This window comes from Heptranchias perlo, chromosome 41, assembly GCF_035084215.1.
Source record: "Heptranchias perlo isolate sHepPer1 chromosome 41, sHepPer1.hap1, whole genome shotgun sequence".
NCBI classification, from domain to species: domain Eukaryota; kingdom Metazoa; phylum Chordata; class Chondrichthyes; order Hexanchiformes; family Hexanchidae; genus Heptranchias; species Heptranchias perlo.
The window spans coordinates 14,577,264-14,584,891 of NC_090365.1; positions in this window are offsets into that span (position 1 = coordinate 14,577,264).

Below are 7,628 nucleotides of genomic sequence, written 5' to 3' on the forward strand. Positions count from 1 at the left end.
TCAGCAAGTGGTCCGCACGTAACGTCCTCGAGACCCTGCGGGAAAAGGAGATGGTGGATCCTGTCGGTTGGTTCCCCGAGCAGACTGTCAATGTTATTTGGCAGAACGCCTCATCGCCAGAGCTCTCAAACAAGCACCAAGACCTAGCTTGGCTGGTGGTGAGAAGGGCCCTTCCCGTCAGATCCTTCATGCACTCCCGGGCTCTCAGCGCCACCGCGCGCTGTCCCAGAGGAGGCTGCGGTGGAGACGAGACCGTCACCCATCTCCTTATGGAATGTGCCTTTGCAAAGAAGGTCTGGAGAGAGATGCAGTGGTATCTGTCCAGGTTCGTCCCGAGCAGTTCCGTAACACAGGTTTCTGTGCTCTACGGGCTGTTCCCGGGGACGCACACTGAGACGGACATCGGCTGCTGCTGGAAGACCATCAACTCGGTGAAAGACGCCCTTTGGTCTGCCCGAAACTTGCTGGTCTTCCAGTGCAAGAAGCTGTCCTCGACCGAGTGTTGCAGACTGGCACATTCCAAGGTCCAGGACTACGTGCTGAGGGATGCACTGAGGCTGGGTGCGGCCGCCGCAAAGGCCCTGTGGGGAAAGGCAACCGTTTAGAGCCTTCCTGCCATTGTAAACCGAGGGGCTGCAATCAGGGAAAAACCCCCTCGGGCAGAATGTAAAATTCAAATTGCTGTAATGTACCTGTAATGAATCTGAAATGAATCTGTAAGCAATAATCTGTGTTGAGTATGATGCAATGAGACACCCTAGAGTGTCATGAACTGTAATTATGTCCAATGTGTTCATTGAACTGTACTTGACGTAACCTGCAAATTGTATAATCTGTATTGTGTACGTTTGGAAAGTGATATGACAACTGTATTGTATGTACTGCTGCAAATTTTATGAATAAAGTATATTTTTTGAAAAAAAAATGCATCTAATTATAAAGCCCAGGATAGTGTGTGTAATATACATGCTCTCCTGGCTGAAATAAAGCAAAAGATTTTTGATGTAGGAAATAGGAAACAGAGTCACTATAAGATACAAGGTAATGTGTTTTGGTGTTGTTTTCATGGATTAATAGCAGTTTACAGATTGTGTTTTAAGGGACTGAGACCACTCTGACACAACTTTGTCTCTGTTGCTTTCTCAATGAGTTTCATAGTTAGTTGAATGCTATTGCTTTATTGTTTAATCAGATACTAAGGCCCCATCTAGACTGGGGTACTGGTTTGAGACTGGTACCTGCTTAGACCAACATGGCAGGCCTGAGCTATAATCTTGGTTTAACATCACCATCTGGTCAGAAGAATGGAGTCCTGCTTCATACATGAAAATAATACTAACTTCATAATTGAATAATTCTCTTTTAATTTGAATGATTTGAAATCATATTGTGTGATATTAATAGCAAATACTTTGAGGGTTCACATGACCTTTATAGAAAAAAGGTTTATAGCTCATGGATTAATGCCGTTGTTAAATACCAGTCAGAGAAAGTCCATATGTATGTTAACATATCCATTATTAATATTGCAGAGCAGGATTTCAACTCATGACAAAATTGAAAATTTATACAACAGCTGCACAATAGGATTTGTGTCGATGCAAAATGATTTTGGTTTTACATCCATTCAATTGTGTTGTGTAATTGAGGAATTAACCTGATTTCAACCAATGAGAGCTCTTAGCTGTCAGCTTGGTACAGTTAGTGACTTGTGCCCCTGAGTCAGAGGGTTCCAGCCTCATTGCACGACATGGGTACATCATGTAGCTGGGAAACTCCAGTACTGCACTGAGGCAATGCTGCATTGTTGGTCGCTGTGTTCAGATGAGGTGTTAAACCAGTCCCTATCTACTGATCCAGATGGACTAGATATTAATGATTCCCTTGGCACTATTTTGAACGCGTTCTCCTGATGTCCAGGCCAGTAACATCACCAAAAACTGGTCATTTACCTCATTGCTGTTTGTGGGATCTTGCCTACGTCGGTGACTGCATTTTCACTATATGTGAAGTGCTTTGGGATATTTCTGAGAGACACGATAAAGCATTATATAAATACAAGTCTTTCTATCTTTATTGTATAGTAGTGAAGTGCTTTGGGATGATTCTGAGAGACATGATAAGGAATTGTGTAAATGCAAGTCTTTTTACAATACAGGTGAAAAGTAATCAAATCAATTCTCATGTGGGAACTGAAGTTTTATACAGCATCAAGTGACAGGTATTAGGAAATAATTACTCAGTATATATATTACAGTACTATTATCCACAAGACACTGACCTCTTTGTCTTTCTGAAATAATGGGGGCAATTTTAACCTAACCTGCCCGTCGAGAAACTGATGGGATCGGGTGCAATGCTGGTTTTACACCCCGCCTGATTTTACTCTCTGCTGAAGTTCCCGCCTGGCGAGTTAGGTTAAAATTACCCCCAGAGATCGTAACCCCCAGCCAACCTGTCTAGGCAGGTATAAAATAGGCAGGGACAAGTACATATTAATGATTACCTGTACCTGCAATAACAATGGCAGATCTTTTCATCTTAGGATAGTACCACAAAGAAATATAAATAAGTTTAATATGACATGTCAGCCCCAAGGCAGTAAATGGTAAAACAGCTGGGCTCTAGGACTAAATTGAGTCATCTGCTTGCTTGTGAACCATTTCCTCCCTATTCCTCTCTCTCTACTCTCTAAGCTGGTGCTTGCTAGTTAAACGAAAAAGGAGACTTGCATTTATATAGCGCCTTTCACGACCTCAGGACTTCACACTTACAGCCACTGAAGTACTTTTTTGCAGTAGTCACTGTTGTAATGTAGGAAATGTGGCAGCTAATTTGCACACAGCAATGTCCCACAAACTGCAGGATAAATACTGGCCAGAACTCCCCAGCTCCTCTTCAAAATAGTGGTCATGGGATCTTTACGTCCACCTCAGAGGGCAGACGGGGCCTTGGTTTAACATCTCATCTAAAATACAGCACCTCTGACAGTGCAGTACTCCCTCAGTGCTGCACTAGAGTGTCAGCCTTGATTTTGTGCTCAAGGCTTGCAGTGGGACTTGGAACCCACAACCTTCTGAGTCAGAGACAAGAGTGGTACCCACTGGGCCACAGCTGACACCATGTAATTCATGCAGTTTCATGAATCCTGCGGGGGAAAACATGAACAACACCCCCTGCCTGGTCCCACCATTCTGAAAGGGGCTTAAACCCCTGATCAAGGGTTGTCCTATCCTTTACCTGGGCCTAGCTTCTGTTGCAACTGCTAAATTTAAACATAAAACAAATTCACTAAAGTATATGGTCTAGAAATTCAGGGGCAGGGTATGATCCCTGTGCCTGAATGGTGAATCCTAAGGGGCCCCTGATATTGGGGCGTGCACCTCATTTCCATGGAGCTGGCGAGCTGTGCAGAACTGCTGGCAAATCGTGACCCTCAGGTAAGTGTCCTCTCTGTGACCGTGGTGGGGGTTTGGTAGCGGTGGGCGGGAGCACTCCTGTTCCTCCCAGCTCCACATTGAGGTAAGTATGGGGGGGCCTTCCTGCTGGTTGTGCTGTGTGACTTCAGCACATGGAGAGTGACGCGCTGGGGCAGACCAATATCTGGTCTCAGAGCCAGAGGAATGAAAATTAACCAAGGTTCCTGCTCCCGATTGACCCCTGCTGGAACCTAAGGACCCAGCTCGGCTATGATTCCCACTACTGCCCACACTCAGGAGCCAATTTTCGTCTGGTGCAGGTCATGCTTGGAAGCTTCACAAAATGGTGCTAAATCTGCCTGAGTGGTAATGTGTTAATAGTGCTCAAATTTCCTGGGTCAGCTCATTTGCATTTTTAGCCACAGAGTCAGGTTCAAATTACATCAAGTGTAAGAAGCACACTAGTGGTGGAAGTGGAAAATTGTGAACAAATCAAATATAAAGGGATGGGGACAATTAAAGATGAGTGTCACAATGGGGGAGGGGATGCTTAAATATTCAAAAAGGCATTAGAGAGGCTCAAAAGGCATCTCAACCCATTAGTAGTCAAGTGGGAGAAGGAGAATTGACAGCCAACAATGAAGAGAAACGTAGCATACGAACATACAAAACTGATAGGCAGGAAAAGACCAGCTCGTCCATCAAGCTGGCCGCACACTCGTGATGGTTGGAGCATCATAACGGGACACTCCCCCCTGCCTCCCTCCCCGTGTAATCTCCTGGGAGAGGCAAAAAAAGAGAAAAAAAACAGAACCAATAAGGGAAAATACTCTGGAAAATTCCTCTCCGATCCCCTCAGGCAATCGTGGTGATCACATGAACCATGCACTATCTGTAAAGCCACTTACCTTCTATATGATGCAATCTCTAACCCAGCTCCTCCTTGAAGGCGAGCAGAGTCAGCACCCACCACACCAGCTGGCAACTCATTCCAGAGGCTCACTGTTCTCTGGGAAAAGAAGAACCGCCCAACATTCAGTCTATTCCTACTCTTGCGAAGTTAAAGTGTAGCCTCATATGTAGGCTTGAGGTTGCAGCTAATCTGTTCTATCACTGTTTATGCCAGCCTTATAATGCATGTAAGCAGCAGATGTCCTTCCAGAGACACATGCGCTATCCAAGAGGGTGAAGCACTGTGGTGGCAGGCAGTGACTTTACACTCAGTGTAACTGATGGAAAATGAAACATATTGTTCAAACATTTCTGTTTGATTTGTGCTGGTTGGACAACATGTGCTTGGTGGAAGAGAGGCCTGGCTTGCAAGCAACGATAGTGGTGTTGGGAAAGCTGGGCTTTTTCTCCAGAAAAGAGAAGGTTGAGGGGGTGACCTAATAGAGGTCTTCAAAATTATGAAGGGTTTTCATAAGGTAGATGTAGAGAAGATGTTTCCACTTGCGGAAACTAGGGGCCATAAATATAAGATAGTCATCAACAAATCCAACAGGGAATTCAGGAGAAATTTCTTTACCCAGAGTGGTTAGAATGTGGAACTCGCTACCACGAGGAGTAATTGAGGCGAATAGCATAGAGGCATTTAAGGGGAAGCTAGATAAACACGTGAGGGAGAAAGGAATAGATAGGGTTAGATGAAGAGGGGTGGGAGGAGACTCGTGTGGAGCATAAACACTGGCATGGATCAGTTGGGCTGAATGGCCTGTTTTTGTGCTGCAGACACTATGTAATGTAATGTTTACTTATAGAAGGCCAAAGAGAAAGATCATGAAATGGGAAGCTTGCAGAGGGACACTTTGGAGAAGGAATCCTCAATCAAGGCCTGCTGAATGGCTCTTGCAGCTGCCGTAAGTGCTTGAACCACTCCATTCTCTTTTTCTTCAGGCTCCACCATGACATCCACCACTTGTTAAAGAATCTTACAGCACAGAAGGAGGACATTTGGCCCATTGTGCCTGTGCTGGCTCTTTGAAAGAGCTATCTAATTAGTACCACTCCCCATAGCCCTGCAATTCTTTTCTTTTCAAGCATTTATCCAGTTTCCTTTTGAAAGTTACGATTGAATCTGCTTCGACCACCCTTTCAGACAGTGCATTCCAGATCATAACAACTCACTGTGTAAAAATATTTCTCATCTCACCTCTGGTTCTTTTACTAATTACCTCAAATCTCTGTCCTGTGGTTACCGATGCACCTGCCAGTGGAAACAGTTTCTCCTGATCTACTCTATCTAAACCCCTCATAATTCTGAACACCTCTATTAAATCTCCCCTTAACCATCTGCACTCTGAGGAGAATAATCTTAGCTTCTCTAATCTCTCAATGTAACTGAAATCCCACATCCCTGGTATCATTCTACTAAATCTCCTCTACATCCTCTTGAAAGGCTTGTCATCCTTCCTAAAGTGTGGTGCAGAGAATTCGACACAATACTCCAGCTGGGGCTTAACCAATGATTTATAAAGGTTTAGCATAACGTCCTTGCTTTTGTCTCTGTTTATAAAGCCAAGGATCCCGAATGCTTTTTTAACAGCCTTCACAACTTATCATAACAACTTATGCTTAAAAATACTGAAGGTGCCACCTTTAAAGATTTGTGTACATACACCCCCAGGTCTCTCTGTTCCTGCACCCCCTTTAAAATTGTACCAATTAGTTTATATTGCCTCTCCTCATTCTTTCTATCAAAATGCATCAATTCACATTTGTCTGTGTTCAATTTTAGCTGCCATGTGTCTGCCCATTTCACCAGTCTGTCTACGTCCTCCTGAAGTCTGTTACTATCCAAATTGTTTACAACATTTCTGAGTTTTGTGTCATTTCTATGATTGCAGAGGCATTTTGGTGGCATTTCAATGTAATCTCCAAGCTGCCTCACTCCCGCCAAGATATGCACATTACACTGTACTGGGTTAGAGAACTGATTTTTCCTCTGCATACAGCTCCAGATCAAAGTGACAACAGGGTACAAAGAAGAGGAATATTGGGGCCCCATTGTTTAGGCCCAGGCTTGAAGAAGGGCTACTTAGACGACTCTGGAACTATACCCCAGTTTGAACCAGTGCCTTCAGGAGGGGAGACAATTAGAAGGAGAAGAAACAAAAAACAGAAAAGGCTGAAAACATACAACAGGCCAGTTGGCATCTGTGGAGAGAACAGACAAATTAACGTTCCAGGTGTGGACCCTTCTTCAAAACTGGAAAATGAGTGGTGGACAGGCAAATTAATACAATCAGAGAAAGGGGAAGGAGGAAATAAGATATATAAAAAATGAACAAAGAATTATGAGTAAAATGGCGTAACAGATCGCCTCAGTCAAGTAATAAGGGAGAAACAGTGGTATTGGTAAATGCATCACAACAGCTAAGTGCATTGAAAGAGTTAATGGGGTCTGGCCTTGGTGAGGTTGAGGAACTCTGAATGATCACTTTAGCTGCCTGTTATCAGTGTTATGAGGTAATGATGAGATCATGTACAGGATATTCTCACAACGCCGATAAGGAAAGGAAACTAAGAACACAGCTGTGATTTACAGGCACTTTATCTGCCTGGTAAAACCCTAGAAAATAATCTGATTTATGAAAATAGAACATCCTTCCTCTGCTGGAGACGAGAAAGAAATCACAGGCGCCAAGCAGTTCGTCATCACTGTAAGGGATCAAAGCCGCCAGTTGTTTATTGTGACTGATGAAATTTGAAATTAATAAAGGAATCTAAGAAAAATAATATTAGTTTAATTTATACATTTTATAGAATCGTAGAATGGTTACAGAACAAAAGGAGGCCATTCAGCCCATCAAGCCCGTGCCGCTCTTTGTAAGAGCAATCCAGTTAGTCCCATTCCCCTGCTCTTTCCTCGTAGCCCTGTAAATTTTTTCCCTTCAAGTATTTATCCAATTCCTTTTTGAAAGCCACGATTGAATCTGCTTCCGCCACCCTATCAGGCAGTGCATTCCAGATCATAATTACTCGCTGTGTAAAAAGGATTTTCCTCATGTCGTCTTTGGTTCTTTTGCCAATCACCTTAAATCTGTGTCCTCTGGTTCTCGACCCATCCACCAATGGGAACAGTTTCTCTTTATTTACTTTATCTAAACCCTTCATGATTTTGAACACTTCTATCAAATCTCCCTCAACCTTCTCTGCTCTAAAGAGAACAATCCCAGCTTCTCCAGTCTATCCACGCATCTGAAATCC